This window comes from Mustela erminea, chromosome 6, assembly GCF_009829155.1.
Source record: "Mustela erminea isolate mMusErm1 chromosome 6, mMusErm1.Pri, whole genome shotgun sequence".
Lineage (NCBI taxonomy): Eukaryota > Metazoa > Chordata > Mammalia > Carnivora > Mustelidae > Mustela > Mustela erminea.
The window spans coordinates 106682487-106702188 of record NC_045619.1 but is presented as its reverse complement, the minus strand read 5'-3'; the positions used below and the strand labels follow the sequence as shown (position 1 = coordinate 106702188).

General features: G+C 36.5%; 1 protein-coding gene and 1 pseudogene across 13 annotated transcripts in view; one reads left to right on the top strand and one right to left on the bottom strand.

The window, feature by feature from the left end:
• ERC1 (ELKS/RAB6-interacting/CAST family member 1) overlaps positions 1 to 19702 on the bottom strand; it is a 541029-nt gene that overhangs the window by 260056 nt on the left and 261271 nt on the right. The window lies entirely within an intron of this gene.
• On the top strand, positions 2104 to 3198 carry LOC116592413 (annotated as a pseudogene).

Here is a 19702-nt window from a genome sequence, read left to right as displayed (position 1 = left end):
ATAACAATACTGAAATTAGGTCAATTAATAATGCTACAATGGTATCTAAATGTTCAAGTGAAAGAAAGAGTCACATATCTCTCACTTTAAATCAAAAGCTAGAAATGATTAAGCTTAGTGAGGAAGACTGGTCCAAAGCTAAGATACCTGAAAGCCAGACCTCTTGTACCAAACAGCCAAATTGTGAATGCAAAGGAAAAGTTCTTTTTTTTTTTTTTTTAAGATTTTATTTATTTATTTGACAGACCGAGATCACAAGTAGGCAGAGAGGCAGGCAGAGAGAGAAGAGGGAAAGCAGGCTCCCTGCTGAGCAGAGAGCCCGATACAGGGCTCAATCCCAGGACCCTGAGATCATGACCTGAGCCGAAGGCAGAGGCTTTACCCACTGAGCCACCCAGGTGCTCCTGCAAACGAAAAGTTCTTAAAGGAAATTACAAATGCTATTTCAGTGAATACACAAACAATAAGAAAGTGAGAAACAACCTTATTACTTTTATGGAGAAAGTTTTACTAACCCTCCATTCTATGGAATGACCAAAACAGCTGTAACATTCCTTAAGGCAAAGCCTAATCCAGAGCAAGGCCAAACTCTCTTCAATTCTGTGAAGGCTAAGAGAGGTGAGGAAGCTGCAGAAGAGAAATCTGAAGTTGTCAGAGGTTGGTTCATGTGGTTTGAGGGAAGAATTATCTCCATAACATAAAAGTACAAGATGAAGCAGTAACTGCTGATACAGAAACTGCAACAAGTTATCTAGGAGATCTAGCTAAGATCATTAATGAAGGTGGCTACACTAAACAACAGATGTTCAATGTACATGAAACAGCTTTCTACTGGAAGAAGAAGTCATCTTAGAGTGGAGAAGTTAACGCTTGTCTTAAAAATATAGGCTGATTCTCTTGTTAGGGGCTAACACAGCTAATGACTTTAAGTGAGGTCAGTGCTCATTTACCACTCTAAAAATCCGAAGGCCCTTAAGAATCATGCTAAGTCTACTTTGCCTATATTCTATAAATGGAAGAGCAAAGCCTAGGTAACAGCACATTTGTTTACAACATAGTCTACTAAATATTTTAAGTCCACTGCTGAGACCTACTGCTCAGAAAAAATAATTCCTTTCAAAATATGATTGCTCACTGACACTGAAGAGTTCTGATGGAGACATACAATGAGATTATTGTAGTTTTCATGTCTAACACAACATTCATTCTGTAGCCCATGGAGCAAGAAGAAATCATTTCAGATTTTAAGTCTTATTAGTTAAGAAATACATTTCAGGAAGGCTACAGCTGTCATAGACAGGGATTCCTCTGATGGATCTGGGACAAGTAAATTGAAAACCTTCTGGAAAAAAAGTCTACCATTCTAGATGCTGGTAAGAACACTTGTGATTCATGGGAAGAGGTAAAACTATCAACCTGAACAGGAGTTTGGAAGAAGTTGGTTCCAATCCTCCTGGATGACTTTGAGGGGTTCAAGACTTCAGTGGAAAAGGAACTACAGATGTAGTGGAAATAGCAAGAGAACTAGAATTAGAAGTGGAGCCGGAAGACCTGACTTAATTGTTGCAATCCCATGATAAGATTTGAACAGATGAGGAGTTGCTTCTTTTAGATGAGCAAAGAAAGTGGTTTCTTGAAATGGAATCTACTCCCTCTGAAGATGCCATAAAGACAGTAGAAACAACAACAAAGAAATTTAAAAATTATGTAAACTTACTGGATAAAGCAATAACAGATTTGAGAAGACTGACTCCAACTCTGAAGGAAGTTCTACTGTGACTACAATGCTAACACAGAGAATCATATGCTACAGAGAAACTGTCTGTGAAAGAAAAAGTTGATGTGGAAAACTTCATCGTTTTCTCTTTTTTTAAGATTTTATTTATTCATTTGAGGGACAGAGAGAGAAAGCAAGCATGAGTGGGGGGTGGGAGGCCGAGGGAGAGTGAAGAGAAGATTCCCCAATGAGCAGGTGGCCCGACATAGGGCTTGACCACAGGACCGCGGGATCATTACCTGAGCCAAAGGCAGATGCTTAACCAACTGAGCCACCCAGGTGCCTCCATTGTTTCTGTATTTGAAAAAATTCCAATAGGTAGTGGGATGGAGAGCAGACCTCAAAAAGCCTGGAAGAGCCCCACCAACTCTGGTCTAGTTACCATCATACCCCAGGAGGAGCTGCAGCTGCCTAAACCAGCCCCGTCACCATCACTACAACCATGAGCAATGAAGTGGAAACCTTCCAGTCACCCAGTCCCGGCCCGTGTCCCATCACTGCCGACACCAAGCCTGACCCCACAGTTGGTGGTGGAGGCCTCACATCACTGCCAGCAAGTGTAAGAAGATGTGGGAAAGAGCAGAATGGTCCAATGTGAGATATGGATATGGTCTCATCAACAGGAATAAACAAGGAAGATGTATTTGTACACCTGACTGTCATAAAGAGGAGTAACTCCCAAGAACTACCTTCATAGTGTAGGAGGATGGAGGGACTATGGAGTATGATGCTGGTGAAGGGGAAAATGTAAGGAGGTAGCAAATGGTATAGGTGCTGGTGGAGTTCCAGTACAAGGCAGTAAATATGCAGCAGATCGTAACCATTATAGGCACTATCCATGGCACATGGGTCCTCCATGCAATTACTAGCAGAATTGCCAAAATAGTGAGAGTGGGGATACGAATGAGGAATTAGACATGCTTTCAAGGCCAGACCCAACAGTTCCAGACCTTCTGCAGGCAACAACTCCCATCTTACTATATGTGGAGACTATGGGGGCATCAACCACAGTCTTCTAAATCGCTTGGGCAGGGTGAAGTGCTGGAAGGTGCTGACAACCAGAATTCAGGAGCACAAGGTAGACCAGTGAGAGAGAGTATGTATCAGGGTCACAGACAACAATTCTGCAGGGGCCTCCTTACCAGAGACAACATAGAGAAGACAGCAATAAAGAAATTAAGGAAAATCAAGGACATAAGACCCACGGTAAGCAGCCACCTCAACACTGGTACTTCCACAACTTCAATTACTGACACGAGTGTCGAGGAAACCCCAAACAACAAAGTGGCAAAGAGATAAAAGCAGCTGATCCACCAGCAAAGAATTCATCTGCCCCAATCCCCCAACTTCTGACTAGGGCAGGGCCAAGTAAATACTGGTTTATCAATTCTCTACCATCATCTGGTTCAGTCATCCAATAAGAAGAAATGAGTTTGATATTCCAGAAATAAGAAATTAACAAAAAACTGGAGCTGAAGCTCTTAAGTGCTTGTTTTTTTGCCCATCAACAAAATAACTAGAACTATCTGCATTATCTGTAGTATGGGGTTTTTATTGTTTCTGCCTAAAAACATCCCTTTTTAGTAAGGACAAACTTTAAAAAAAAAAAAAAGCCTACTACACTTACAAGGGTTTTTAAATTGTTTCATATCTGGGCAAGATGAGATTTTTATTTTTATTTTTTCAATGTTATTTATTTATTTATTTGTTTGTTTGTTTGTTTGTTAAAGATTTTATTTATTTATTTATTTATTTGACAGACAGAAACTACAAGTAGGCAGAGAGGCAGTCAGAGAGAGGAGGAAGCAGGCTCCCTGCTGAGTTGAGAGTCTGGTGTGGGGCTCCATCCCAGGACCCTGGGATCATAACCTGAGCCAAAGGCAGAGGCTTTAACCCACTGAGCCACCCAGGTGCCCCTTTTTTCTGTTTTTTAAAGATTTTATTTATTTATTTGACAGAGAGAGACACAGTGAGAGAGGGAACACAAGCAGGGGAACTGGAGTGGGAAAAGCAGGCTTCCCACAGAGCGGGGAGCCCGATGTGGGACTCGATCCCAGGACCCCAGGATCACAACCTGAGCTGAAGGCGGATACCTAACAACTGAGCTACCCAGGTACCCCACGATGAGATTTTTATAAAAGCCTCATTTCTATTTGTAATAAAAAGTTAACTTGATTTTTTTTTCAAAAAAGTCAACAAACAGCAAAAAAAATCTTACTAAAGGTCCTAAATACTTTTCAAAAAAAGCCCCAAAAAATGAAAATAGAGAAACTGCTACAGCTACCCCCACCTTCAGCAACCACCACCCAGATCAGTCAGAGCCATCAACAGAGGTAAGAACCTCCAACAGCAAAAATATTACAGCTTGCTGAAAGTGCGGATGCTAGTTAGCATTTTTAAGCAATAAAGTATTTTTTAATTAAGGCATGTACGTTATTTTTTAGACATAATGCTATTGTACACCTAACACACTACAATACAGTGTAAACGTAACTTTTATATATGTATACACTGGGAAACCAAAAAATTCATTTGATTCACTTTATCGCCTTGTATGTTTTATTGTAGTGGAACCAAAATTGACAAAGTCTCCTAAGTACGCCTGTATAGGCATGCATACACAAACATATACATATACACACATACTGTATTGAATATATATCCTATTAGTTTTGTTTCTCTGGAGAAATATAACCAGTAATTAAATATACTGTTAAATTAAGATAATTAGTTATATTAATATACCATAGCAATTATATCAATATATGAAGTACACTGTATATATTATATATTAAATGTATATTTTATAAGAAATTATACACAAAATGTAATGTGTAATACATATTAGAAAACATACATATATATTTTTTAAAATTAACTGGCTCATATGATTATGGAACCTGACAAATGCCAAGATCTCCAAACTGAATGAGCAAGCTTGAGACCCAAGAGAGGCAAGCAATTGTGAAGTTCTGGTCCAAAGACTGACAGACTCAAGACTCAAGACTCAGTATTGCAGTTAGGGTCCAAAAGCAGGCAAAAGCCAACATCCCAGTTCAAACACAATCAGGCAGGATTTACTCCTTGTCAGGGGAGGAGAATCAACTGACTGGAAAACTTGAATAAAACAGGACTCACATTACAGAGGGCAATGTGAATTACTCAAGTGTATTGCTTTAAATGTTAATCTCATCCAAAACACTCTAAAAAAAATAACAGTTTGTTGGACCAAATTATCGGGACACCTTGTGGCCCAAGCAAGCTGACACATAAAATTAACCACCACAACTTGTGTTATTTTGTGGTTACTGTACAATACCTAAATGACAAGTTATCCAAGAGTGTTAAGTATTGTGTCTGACATCTAGTCTTTAAACTACCTGGAATTGCTTTTTTGTGTATGGTGTTGAACCAATCTCATTTTCCCCATAGGGACATCCAATGTCTCAGCCCACTATGGGGCTCAATCCCAGGACCCTGAGATCATGACATAGGCCAAAGGCAGACGCTTAACTAACTGAGCCAGCTATGCACCTCTAAAAGAAATTTCCTTCTAAAGTTTCTACATTTCTTAAGATGATCATACGACTTTTCCCTAACATCTTTTAATGTGGCAGATTATGGTAGTTAATTTTCTAAAGACACCAATCTTGACTCCTGCAACAGGCCTAAAATGTCTTCATGTTTATTTTTCTTTTTCATACACTAACTTTAAATTGGAAATATTTTGTTTAGGAATTTTTGCATTTATGTTCACGGTTGAGACAGGCCTAAACATTTCTTTTCCTGTACTAATCTTGTAAATTTTGATACGAAGTTATGTTAATCTTATAAAGTATGTTCGTGATAAATTATTCCCTCTTTTTAATTTTCTGGAATTGTTTCTGTAAGATTGAAGTTATTTGTCCTTTTATGTCTATTAAAAAGTCACCATTGTTAACTCTTCAGGATTGAAATTTGTAGGAAAAATTTTATTACTGACTCATTTTTTCATGTTTTCTTTTTCACATGTAGTGAGTCTTGCTAAATTCTTTTGTCATATGTACTGGCGAAATATTCTTTTATCTTTTTAAAACTTGCAGGATTCATAGTTATAAGTCCTTTATCACTTCAAAAATTGTTCACTCTGCCTTTTTCAAATTTTTTTTTAAGATTTTATTTATTTATTTGACACAAGTAGGCAGAGAGGCAGGCAGAGAGAGAGAGAGAGTAGGAAGCAGGCTCCCCACTGAACAGAGAGCCCGATGCGGGGCTTGATCCCAGGACTCTGGGATCATGACCTGAGCTGAAGGCAGAGACTTTAACCCACTGAGCCACCCAGGCGCCCCCACTCTGCCTGCCCCCTACACTTTTAATATCACCAAAAGCCACTTCTCTTAATGTTTTCAAAGGACCAATTTTGGGTATTGTGGATTCCTTTTGGTTTTTTAAATTTATTTTTGTGAGAGAGAGAGAGCATGCACATGTGCACACACATGAGCAGTGGAGGGGAGAGGGAGAAGCGGACTCCCCGCTGAGCAAGGGGCCTCATGTGGAACTAGATCCCAGGAGCCTCAGATCATGACCTGAGTTATAGGCAGACAATCAACTGAGCCACCCAGGTGGCCATGGATCCCTTTTTAAAAGGGTGGGGAGGGGTGCCTGGGTGGTTCTGACATTTTAAGTATCCAACTCCTGATCTCAGCTCAGGGCTTGATCTCAGGTCAAGAGTTCAGACCTGGTGTTGGGCTCTACACTGGGTATGAAGCCTACTTAAAAAAATAAAAAATAAAAAGGGTATAGGGAATTTGGTTGTCTGTTAGATTCTCCATTTTGGGCATCCATGGACCATTTTCCTTCTAAGAAGTTTAAGTTTAAGAGCTAATGTTCAAGTTTAACAGCTCATCAAATACCTGTATTTTAATTCCCTGTCTTATTCAGCTCCTGAGATTTCCTTACTTTCTTTTCAACTTATGATACATATTTTATCAACCATCTTCAGTTCTTTCTGTGGAAGTTATTTTCCCAGCATCCAGTCTGCTCTGTTTACAGACATGTTTTAACTTTCATTCCATACTTCCACTTACAGAATCTTGCTTGTTAGCAAAATGTAATTTTCTTAAAGATTGCTTCATTTTCCCAACCATTTTAGTGCCAGACCCTCAAGGTATTCCTAGCTTATTATACATACATACAACCAAGATAATACATATGACCAAGTAAGTGTTAAAGCATTTTTGTTTTTAAGGCTAGAATGGTACCACAGGCAAGGATTTCCAAATAATTATCTCATTTGTGCTTGGGCTCCAGCCAGGGAAACAGTTTCAAGGTCAAACTGAACTACTCTGTTACTTCTCCACAACTCCAGAGTATACATCCAACTATCTCCATTTGGATATATGTTCCATTACATGCCTACCACACATTAGTTATACAGTTTTAGGTATAGTCACTGAGAGATGAAAGTAATGAAAGCTGAACAGAAGAAATGAAGAGATATATAACACATTAAACAACGAAGAAATTCTCCACCATTTAAAAATGTGCTCCAGGTTACAGTATGATCTTTAAAAACATATGTTTCAAGATACAAAAAAAAAGCCAGGCCAGAGCTGGGATTCAAGTATGCAACTTAACTGCCTCCAGTAACATACTAAGAGAAAGCACAGGGCTTGATAGTGTGCAGTGCCAGCACGACCAGATGGTCTGCTTAAATCACAAGCTAATAAACTTTTACTCAGAATAAGAAGGAACAAATTATGATTTTACCACAGACCCATTTTCCTTAAGAAAGCAAAGAAATTAGGTGCTTCAGGTGCTGGCAAAGACTGCATCTTCAAGTCTCCCACCTTCTTCCATTCCCCAACAGAGAGCAAAATACTTTTTTGTCATTTCCAAGATGCTTATCTTGTTATGGTTTCTTAGGAGGGTAAGAAGCATAAGTCTCCAAAAGAATGAAACAATTAGAAGAAAAAAGGAGTGTACAAAGGAAGATTACCTAGAGGTTAAGCATTCATCATAGAAGTCAGATTTTCATTTGAGAAGTCCACCAGTTCTCTTGATTTCAAAGAAATACTAGATTAGGAACCACTCTGCTACAGAATTACCCCCCAAATTTTTTAAATTAAAAAAAGTTTTTCTTTAAAAAGCTCCTGAGTTGAGGAGCATTTCTTAAGTATCAGTGAGAACTTACACACATATATTCATATACACCTTCTACCATCCTCTCCCAACAAAATCCTCTAGGTATCACACAATCACCACTACTGTGTATTTAAATTTACAGAATTACGCTGCATACTAGCCTACATACTAGAAATATTCTCTTTCCCCATTATACTCTTTTCGTCAATGCATGGTAATTCTTTGACAGGATATATACCAATAGTACAGTATTTTATTAACAGGGAATAGCTGTAGCTATTTTAAAAGAATAATAACAACAGCAGCAGCAACTTACCTTGTCTGAAAACTTCAGTGTTCAAAGCACTTTACAATATCATTTCATTAAATCCTCACAATAAGCCTGTGAGGCTAGATATTAAGTATTATTATTATCTCACTTTTATAGAAGACAATACTATTGGTTTGGAGAGCTTAAGTAACTTAACAGCTAGAGGGCATAGAACCAGGATTCCAACCTAGGCAGCCGGAACCCACTATATTCAGAGTTATTTTTGCTTTGCTACAATGTATCACTGTTCCATAACAGCTTTCCACAATTATATCTAATAAATTGCTCCGCAGAGTGCTCCCATGCCCAGTTTTGCATCTTTCCTTCCTTCCTTTCTCCCCCTTCTCTTTTACCTTCTAAACCTTTCATTCCCAACCTGTGCCAGGTACTATGTGTTAGGCATTGAAGATGTAACAGAAAACAAAACAGACATATTTCTCTATAGCTCCTGAGCTTTGAGTCCATATAGTCATTAATAAAATTCATAAATATTTAATTATAAACTATGTACAATGTTATGTAGAAAGTACATATACCATGAGAGTAAGTAACATGAGGTTTTGATCTATGTTTTGGGGGCCTAGAGAGTTTCCCAAAGAAAGTAAGAAGCAGATGGGGAGGAAAATGGCATTCCAGCTAGTCTAATAGCCCTAAAATGGGAAAGCAGAGAGAGAAGATTAAAGATACAAGCCCTGAGAACAAGGAGAAGGGTACAAATGTAGGAGAGGGAGAAAGGGGCTAAATGTAGAATGATCTTGTAGGCTACATGAAGGATATGGGATTTTTCACAAATACAACAGAAAGGTACTAAAGGGATTCTGACTAAATAGAGGGGCCAGAAGACTCAGAATGTGAAAATGAGAGCTACTAAAATAATGGAAAAGGGATTCTAAGCTGAATATAGGAAGAGGCAAAGACGGGGAATACAAAAGGAAGGAAAGAGAGGACTAATGGATTAGATGAAGCAAAAAGAGAAAAAGTTGTTCAAATGACATGGAAAGATAGTACAAATGAATAAGAATGCTAAAATAATAGGCAATTGTGTTTAGAGAGAAAGATACTGTAATGAGTGAATTTGGAGGCAGGCTAGATTATAAGGTTTAGAATGCCAGATATGGGATGAAAAAAGTCAAAGGAGACAAAGGTAAAGAAACTGAAAGGATTAGAAAACAAATGATTTATCCACGCAGATTCTGAAATCAGTGAGATAAAAATCTTCAACGAAAACCTTCCATGCTATATCAGAATGGCATGGGACTTGAAGAAGTAGGGGTTCTCATAATAACGTGATAGAATAATGGTCTGAAAGTGTAACAGGAAACAGGATGAGAGTCCTACCTCTAACCCTACGGTTCAGGAGAAACATGTATCACCAGAAAGAGTTGCTGGAAGTTGTCAAAGGAGAGGCAAAATGACACTTCATGCAAAGAAGGTGAAAGATGGTTCAAGAAAGGAAAAAAAAAAAATCAAATACAGCATGATTTCACTCATATGTAGAATTCAGGAAACAACAGGAACCACAAAAATGAACAAACACACAAAAGAGACAAAAAAGAAACAAACTCTTAAATACAGAGAACAAAATGATGGTTACCAGAGGACAGGTGGGTGGGTATATGTGTGGAATAAAGGGGATTAAGAGTACACTTACCATGATGACCACTGAGCAATATATAGAATTGTTGAATCATTATACTATATACCTTAAAGTAATATAACACCATATGTTAATTACAATTAAGGAAGAGGTGGGGGAGGAGGAGTGAAAAGAAATTAAGAATGTATATGTCAGGGCCTGGCACAGAACTGAAACTCAGTAACTACCTGGTGAATTGGTGAATGAATGAAGACAAATGAATCTGAATTTTGGTGACAAAGTGGGAAGATGTAGAAGGAGTAAGAAGAACTGAAGAATACGTTGAGGCAAAGAAAGTACTGAACAGATACGGATAATGGTGCAGTACAGATAATTGGAGGCTTATTTTTTTGGACAATTCTAATGAAATCTAGGATGAAAGGCACAGTAAAATTAATTCTACTAAGTTCTTTAAAAAGGGTGGAGGACACTGGCCCTACTGTGCCATAACTTCGAAATAAAGATGATACCAAAGTAAGAATTAAGAATTACTTCCTTAATGTGTATGACTTACATGATAGCACTGCTTTAATTTTCTATTGTTTATTGAAAATAAGATATTGTGATTCCTGAAGTAACTTAATTTACTAAATTAACACTGAATTTAGCAGTATATTAAGATTAGGGGGGTGCCAAAGCCTCTGCCTTTGGCTCAGGTCACAATCCCAGAGTCCTGGGATCGAGCCCCGCATCGGGCTCTCTGCTCAGCGGGGAGCCTGCTTCCCCCTCTCTCTCTGCCTGCCTCTCTGCCTACTTGTGATCTCTCTCTATGTCAAATAAATAAATAAAATCTTAAAAAAAAAAAAAAGATTAGGAATTGTAAGGTACTACTGCTATCTTTTACTCCCGACCTTATGAAGAACCAAAATATGAGTAGGAGTCACATACATAACACTGAAAAAGAAACCAAAGAAAACACATTTCTCCAATTCAACTTGGGAGTCATTAGATTTCTTAACTTTTTAAATAGTGTGGCATTTCTCTAATAAGTCAACAATGTCAAAAGTTTGTGAGTGTGAATAAAATCAGCAAGACACTTGAAATAATTAGTGTTCCACTGGTGAGGAATTTACAAAATGTTTTTACCATCTCTAAAAATATGGCTCACATTCCCATAGGACAGTTAATGATGCTGGGTATTTCTGTAAAAGCATATGGTTTATAAGAACCCACAGTTAAGACTGACTTGTAGAAGAAATAAATGTACACTGACTGGGCTATGTTTCTTCATTGGCAATTCCCTTTAAGTTTCCAGTAATATTGTGCTGTGGTTACACATCTTTAGCTGAAGATAAATATTTTTAAATAAAAATATAATTGACATACAATAACCTTTTGGTTTCAGGTGTACATCCTGGTAATTCAGTATCTTTATACATTATTGAATAATGACACAATATGTGCACAGTATGTCTAGTAAATAGTATGTCACCTGTCACCATACACATATAAAGTAATTATAATATTATTGACTATATTCCATATGCTGTATATTATAACTCCATGACTAATTTATTTTATAACTGGACATTTTTACCTCTTAATCCCCTTTACCTATTTCCCCCACCCACCAATTCTTCCCTACTCTAATAACCAATAGTTTGTCCTCTGTATCTATGAGTTTGTTTCTGTTCTTTTTGATCATTTGCTTTTTTTGTTTATATTCCACATATAAATGAAATCATACAGTATTTGTCTTTCTCTGAATTACTTTGCATAGCATAAATACCCTCTAGGTCCACCCATGTAGTTGCAAATGGCAAGATTTCATTGTTTTTAAAAATTTTTTTAAAAGACTGCAAACACAACAATGTGAAAGAAATGCTTCCCCCATCCCCTAAGTTATCTCAATTTTTCTTTATCAACCCAGAGGGCTTAGGTAGATAAACCCTATAATATAACCCCTTATCATTCCTAAGTGGAGCTTTAAAAATCCCACAGCAATAAAATGTGGGTGTACATTTTCAAAGCAAAGCAAATGTCCCCTTGCTGCTATTAATCTCATCATTTGTGTCACCAAGGTTGGAAAGCAGGTTTAAGAAGGGCTAATAATGTTTATCTCATTGCTAATTCCACTTAAATGATTTTTTTGGTAACAAAGCATCAAAATGACTAAAAATCTGAATTAAAGCACTCAAAACTACTTTTTGTTTGTTTGTTTTCAGAAGACTGTTTCTTGATTAATGTCTCCTATAATTTGCTTACTTCAGCAACCAAGAATTCATACCAGAATCAAATGAAACAAAAATTAGTAACTGCCTGGGTTCACAAAGACTCCATGGCTCTTCTCTACTCCTGTAAGAAAAAAGGATAGAAATAATCTAAGCAACATCACATTTTTTCTCCAGCAGCAGTAACAAGATGTGGCAACCATCATTTTACACTCTTCTGCATCTGGGTCTGAGACCTCCTTATATCTCATTAGAGTTTGTGACAAATGAGTAATTCAAGGAAATATAAACAGAGGTGGGAAGACAAGACTTTCCCTTGAACTTCAAGCTCTAGTAAATTCTCTTCTGAAAAATAAAAAGGTTATTTTCTGCATTACTAGAAAGTCAAGACAGACTAAAGTACACACACACAAAAAAAAGAAACAAACAAACAAACAAAAAACAGACTAAAGTACAGGCTAGGAAGGCTGTACAAGATACCCAGCATTTGAAAAAAAATTTCCTTCATAGTTGAAACCATTTGGCCATTTCACATGGAGAAAATATTAATTCCTTTTCGTGACAGAAAACAGCAATCCCCTCACTAGCATAAAGTTACCAACAGAGACCAGAGCATTTAGGTCTTAGCCCTTTTTCTAAGATCAAATAAACAATTTGAATAAAACAGCTTCATACTCCTATCTTAAGTTTGCAACAATAAAAGATTACTGACTCTTTAATGGAAAATTTTAATCCTTCTCATTTGCACTGCTGGAAAAAAGTCAAACAGCTACCTAGAAGTAAACAGAATGATATTTCATCAATTGCAGATGCTTTTTGTGGAGAAAACATATTATTTCAATATAACCCCTGAAAAAGGTCATAAAAAAAATACTGGCAAATGAAATAAGTTATATGAAAATCAAAAATTAATATTATACTATTAAAAATAGTAACATCAAATACCAAAATTTTACTTACCACAAATTTACTATTAGTCAAAGAAGAAATACAAAATGATGAGATTTAATGTCTGGCAACTCAAGGACACCAAGAGAGAACTCATAAACATGACATAAATGTGTACACACACACACACACACACACACACAAGATTATTCTGGCCATAATGTTGAGCAATAATGCTCGACATTTGTATACTGTCTTTATAAGCTACCAAAACACTTGTGGGCTAATAATTACTTCATTCCACTACAGAGGCTTAGAAAGACTATGAACCTCACCTTAAATCACAGCTAGTAAACAGAAGAGCTAAAATCCACATCACTGGACTTCTGGGTCACTGCACTTTACACTAGCCCTTATTATCTCTTTACTCATTCATTACAGAGGGTGGAGATAAGAGGAGGGGACAAATGAGTGCCAAAACAGAGCATGGGCCATGCCACACACAAAAACTATCTGTTGTGTAGGATAAATCCTGCTGTGCATATTTCTCTAGGAAAATATGTTTATTGAAAACATCCAAGAAGGTGCAGCCAAGGAGAACATAAACTGCATATAAAAATCAGTGGGAAGCCATCTGGCTCTCATGACTTCACCTTCAGCGATATCTTGGATGACTGCCTCTATCGTCAATAATTTGGTTTATCAAACTTCTCAGTAGGAGATAACAGAATAAGGGCCAAACACCCCAAGAACTCATTAGAAGCAAACTAAATATCATCTGTTACAGATCTGCCACATAGATTCCAAAAGTGCTTCCCAGTGCAGTAGTGGTTATATAGTTTAGTCAGAAGTATAAAAACATGTCTACTTTGAAAACCAGTATCTACAGAGTCTGGCACTCATCTCTGTGGTTCAATTTTAGGGTGTGCCAAGGTTTTATTTTTTTTCCACTGCAGTTAATTTTTCATTTGATTATAACTTTGGAAAACACAGATGTGGTCCTTTTGTTGAAAGAAAAGGAAAAATCAAGCCAAAATTTAGAAACATAGATATTTCCTGAACTTCCAGAATAATATAATCATGTACTATTTTATCAAAAACTTTTCAAGAGCAAAAAACTGTAATAAAAAAGGCATACCCAAATGCACTACTTTCAAAAGTACTGTTACAAACCACTCATGTGTAAAAAGATTATTATTTTATTATTATTATTATTATTTTTTGGTCATACCATCACATGTGGTTATTTCCTGGGAGCTCCAGTTTCCCTTCAGAATTTTTTTACTTGTTGTCTACTGACCCCATCTGGCAAAATTAAAGAGGAAGTTATTACAGTGCTCTAAAGCTTCTGCTAAGTCAACCCTTTTATTATATGTAAGTAGAAATTTTAAGAGAAGAAAAGAACACAAGATCAGGGCAAAATAATCTAAGGATTCTTAGTTTTACCCTATAATACAGAGGATGAGAGAGAAAACATTGCCATTAAAAAAGGTCATGCCATTGACTTGTAATAATTTTAGATTTCAAGCCAAGCCCTACTCTCGCTTCATACTACATATAAAATCTCCATATTTTTACTGCCCTGTTATTTATAAAGTTTCCTTTTTTATTTTTCAAGTACACTACACATAACTCCATCAAATGAGTATCTTTCATGGCTATCAGTATTCTAAATGAAAATATTCATGTTGCTGCCTTTTCATTGTTATTCTTCAAGATGCTTGTTAGTATTTTGATCTTTTATTGGAAGAGTTTTATTAAAACTCTGAGATCTTCCCTTTGTTGAATACAATAAGGTAATTATATCAATATCGTATCCAGCATAACTGGATGAGTAACATTTCAAACAGTACAAGGTAGTTTAAAATTTCAAGTACAAAGTTACTAAAAGGGGAGGAAGAGAAATGTCTGTTTAAACCATGCAAATTGGACTTGAGACAACAGGTTTTAGTTGTCTGCCATTCCTACTATCAATATTCAGAACATGATTCTACTAAAGGAGACTAAAATTACCAGGAGAAACTGAAGGAGTTTTAAAAACACACTGAGAGCTCCATTTTATTCACCATCTGACTTACTCCACATTTGTGAAAGTGGCTACAACATTAATACGAAGTTTTGATTCCTTTTTTGAGCACTCATCCTCTGAGACATTTGAGTTTTTAGACCTACTGTTATTTGAACATATTTGGGTAATTTCCATTAAGAAGTAAATTGAAATGCAGAATAATATTGGGTTGCCATTGCTATAGACTATATCATTCCTTTAACTTAAAGAGCATTTCATACATCTTTCTAAGATCAAAAGCAGGAGAAGTCTAAACATGGAGATTTCTGCTATGGCAGGGTATAGCCATTTAACTTCTTCTTTCAACAAGCCAGAGATGGCAGAATTCTCTTTGAAGTGGCAGCCCTGTTGGCCTTTGAAATCCCTTGTCAATTGCAGAATGGCTCTGGTGGGGTTTGTTTTGTAGCCAGCTGTCACCATGAAGGCAGACATGACGTATTTCCAGCAGTCTCACTTCAGGGTCTGTCAAGTGACTGATTTCATAACCAGTCACCATAACAAAGGAGATTCAAACTCACTGACATTAGAGCAAGAGTCTACAATGAAACTTACTAAGTTCCTCTTGACAGAGCTTGATTTAAACACTGAAATGGTTACACAATGGCAAAGAGAAAATGACTGTGAATTTAACTGTCACCATATCAGATTCTTGGAATATTAAAAACGTAGTACTTTCCCCATGTTTACCAATAAAATGTTTGATAATAACATCTTTTTAAAAACGAAATCTTTGAACAAAGTACCTTCAATTTTTGCACTGACCAAAAATGATGACTTCTGCAGAAATCAGCAATCTCTTTTAAATGCAAAGTTCATACTGCTTATTTACGACTGGATTTTCTTCTAAGACACGTAGCTGAGAAACATGTTTGTATTTATAATACTTTGAGACCGCTCAGCTACTCACCTCAAAAACCCCCATCACTACCAACACAGAAACTGACTTAAGGCATAAAAGGATAAATAGTAAAATACATACATATATGTTAAGAAACTTCTATAAGCTATAAATGTAGCCCATTAGAGTATTGTATAAAAGGAAACAATCTTAATATTATAAATCTATATTTAAGGCAGGAGAGATGAGACAAATCTTGAAAAACCTAATGAAATCACCGGTGATGATCATAAGTATTAGTCCCACCAGATGGAAATAAAGTAGAATCAAAAACATTTTCATCCTAATTTGATCACAGTTTACATCTGCTCTGTAGAGTGTTTTGAAATTTTACATGTTTTTATGACATGGCTTATTGCTACCTCAGAGTTGAAGACTAGATGGTATATAACATCACTTTCTGTTAGCTCCCACTATCTGAAAGATCAGTCACGGTGGGACAGAGTGCTACATATTCACTGCATGAGACATAGCAAATCCTCTTACTTTCCAAAGTAAGGATAGGTCAGGGATAATGAAGATTTCTAAATTTTATTTTTCCATTGCAGCTACCATGCTTTAATATCAAATACTCTTTACCACAAAAAATAAGCTTTCAAGTAATACTATCTAATTCTTTAAATCTACGATTGTGAAATCTTTTTTGAGTTTTTCCGGCAAATGACAAAGTACTTCATCAAATCCCATGGAGAGGAATTGTAAGTAAGAAAACAATTCAAAACATTTTTGTAATAATTCAATATATTTTTATAATAATACAAAATATTTTTTGATAACTAATGTAAGAGTCATAAAACTGCAATTAAATTTCACATTGTTTAGTAAATAAAGTGATGCTTCTGTTACCAGGAGTGCAGTCAGGAGGTCAGAATAAAATTTTATTCATTCACTCATTATTAATTCATTCACTCAACAAATATTCACTGAATGCCACTATGTACCAGACATGATGGCAGTAGTTACTAAAGATACGACAATAAACAAGACCCAACACCTGTCCTCAAGGAGCTTTCATTCTAATAGAGAAGGTGGAGATAAACTCTTAGAGTGACAGAGTAAGTAATAATAACACAGTGTCATCAAACAAACTGAGTGCTGCTGAAAAACATGGGAGAGACATGTAACTCAGACTTGCGGGGTAAAAGAAGGTTTTATGGAAGGAGAAGTAGGATTTATCCAGACAAGAGGATGGAATAAAGATAAAGACACTGCTTCATTGAGAGGGAACAAATGCAAACCTGTCTTCATTCTTCTGAAAAAGTACCCTATGAGCCCCGATGTTCTTTCTCTCTCCAGGAAACACTAATATATCTAAGAATTTAAGTGATTAAATACTATTAATTATTTATCACAATGATCAGCAGTTAATAGGTAATCAATATGTCAGTATCTTAAGCCTTGTAATTATATTAAGAGTAAGATGCTATATACGTCCAGTGTGTCACATTTTCTAGTAATAATAAAGAGGTACTTTCTTAATTTATGTGCATTTGAGAGTAATTGGAGTATGTTTCTATTTTAGCTCACAGCACATCTCTGAACTAAAGCCATATACCCAAGTCCCTAGTTGACAACACCTTCATGAGAAAGAGGGCACAGATATCTCAAATACCACCTCCCTCTTCCTGATCTTCCACATGCAAAATATCAGCACATCCCATTACATCTATCTCCAAATAAATCTCTCCATCTCCATGGCTAACACCCTACTCTGTTCCTGGATTACACAATATCTTCCTAACAGGTACTCTGCCTAGTGTCCTTGTTCATTTATTTTTTTCTTACTTATCCCTGATTTATTTTTCATATAACTGCCAGAATAATCTTTTTAAAACATGAAATGGTGGGGCACCTGGGTGGCTCAGTGGGTTAAGGCCTCTGCCTTCAGCTTGAGTCATGATCCTAGGGTCCTGGGATCAAGCCCTGAGTCGGGCTCTCTGCTCAGCAGGGAGCCTGCTTCCTCCTCTCTCTCTGGCTGCTTCTCTGCCTACTTGTGATCTCTGTCTGTCAAATAAATTAATAAATAACTAAAAAAATTTTTAAAGAAACATGAAATGGATTTTTATCATTCTTCTTCTTAAAGTGAGTTAAAGGCTAGCCATTACAATTAAGATAAAATCTAAAATCATTGACATGACCATCCTACATAATCTGGTTCCTCCCTAACTCTCCATGTCATACCATCTGTTCTTTCATTCCTTTATTCACTCACTCACTTACCTACCTACCCACCCAGCCACCAACTCACTTCTACTTAGCATTCTCCATTAACTGGTGATTTCCTTTTAGTTCTATAGCATAACTATACCATGCTCTTCCCATTATTAGGGTGTCCACACAGGTGGTTTCCATGAAGTAAATTCCCTGACATTCTAAATCTCACCAGTTCCTATTTACTTTTGATGTGTCAATTTAAGTATCAGTGTCTTAGGGATGTCTTCCCTGACCATTCATTCTAAATAAGTTCCCCCTGTTATACTCTTTTTATAATTCTATATTTTCATTTATTTGACTGTATCACAATCTTAAAGAGTATGTTTATGTATGTGAACATGTGATTAATCTTCCTAACAAATAAACACCAGGAGGAAAGGGACCATATTTGTTTTGTTCACTAGTGTATTCCATTTCCCAGCATATAGTAAACTCTCAATAAGCATTATTGGAATGAATAACAGAGTAATGGAGTAAATGGTTATCTATGAAGCCATTAAACACTTAACACTAGGGTGGCATATTCTCTCTATGGACAGACACTGCTTTCTTGTTTCTATAACTTTTATATTCCTTTTTCCTATACTAATTCCATCATGCATGCTATAAACTGAAATGTCTACTACTCTATAAACATGGGATAATACACACACAGAGACACACAGACACACACATTATGGTATCTCTTGAAAGTGACCTTGTCTTTTACTAACCTAGTCTTTCACCATTATTTCTTAAAGGAATAATTACTTTGAGTGCCTGGGTGGCTCAGTAGGTTAAGCCACTGCCTTCGGCTCAGGTCATGGTCACGGGGTCCTGGGATCGAGCCCCACATTGGGTTCTCTGCTTTGGCAGGGAGCCTGCTTCTCGTCCTCTCTCTGCCTACTTGTAATCTCTCTCTCTCTCTCTGTCAAATAAAAAAATAAAATAAAATCTTAAGAATAAAAAAGGAATAATTACTTTTTGACAAATGCGTTTTAAGACCACAGTTTGGAAAAACTTCCAAAAACAAAAACAAAAAAAGGATCAACAACATCAGGAAAGTGCCTGTCTTTATACAGCAGTACTACAACTCTGTCAGGCCCAGGAGGAAAAACTAAATGGTAGTTGCTAAGTAACGTATATGTCTATATAAGTATCCATCCATCTAACACACCGTCTAATACAGCAGCCACTAGCCAGATGTGGCCATTTAAATTAATATTAAATAGATTTTAAAATTAAATAGATTGAAAATTTGGTTCTTCAGGGGTTCTAGCCACATTTTAAGTGTTCATCAGCCACCATACTGAACAGAAGAGATTCCATTGGGTCAAAGTTCTATTGAAGAATGCTGCTATAAGGACTACAGAAGTTTTGGTCACAAATAAGCACTTGTGAAGAAAAATGTGTATTCCTAGAATTCACTTTATGTGAAAAGAAAAAAGTAACTTCTATTTGGAACTCAAATCCTCTTAATACCGAGTGGTATTTGGATACCCTACCTGGGCACTAGGAAGGTGCACTGCAACTGAAATAATGTTTTTGAGGTATTTTCAGTATGCAGGAAATGTGTATGTTTGTGTGCGCATCTGAGTGTTTGGTAAGAGGAAAAAGTCACAAATATTCAATCAGATA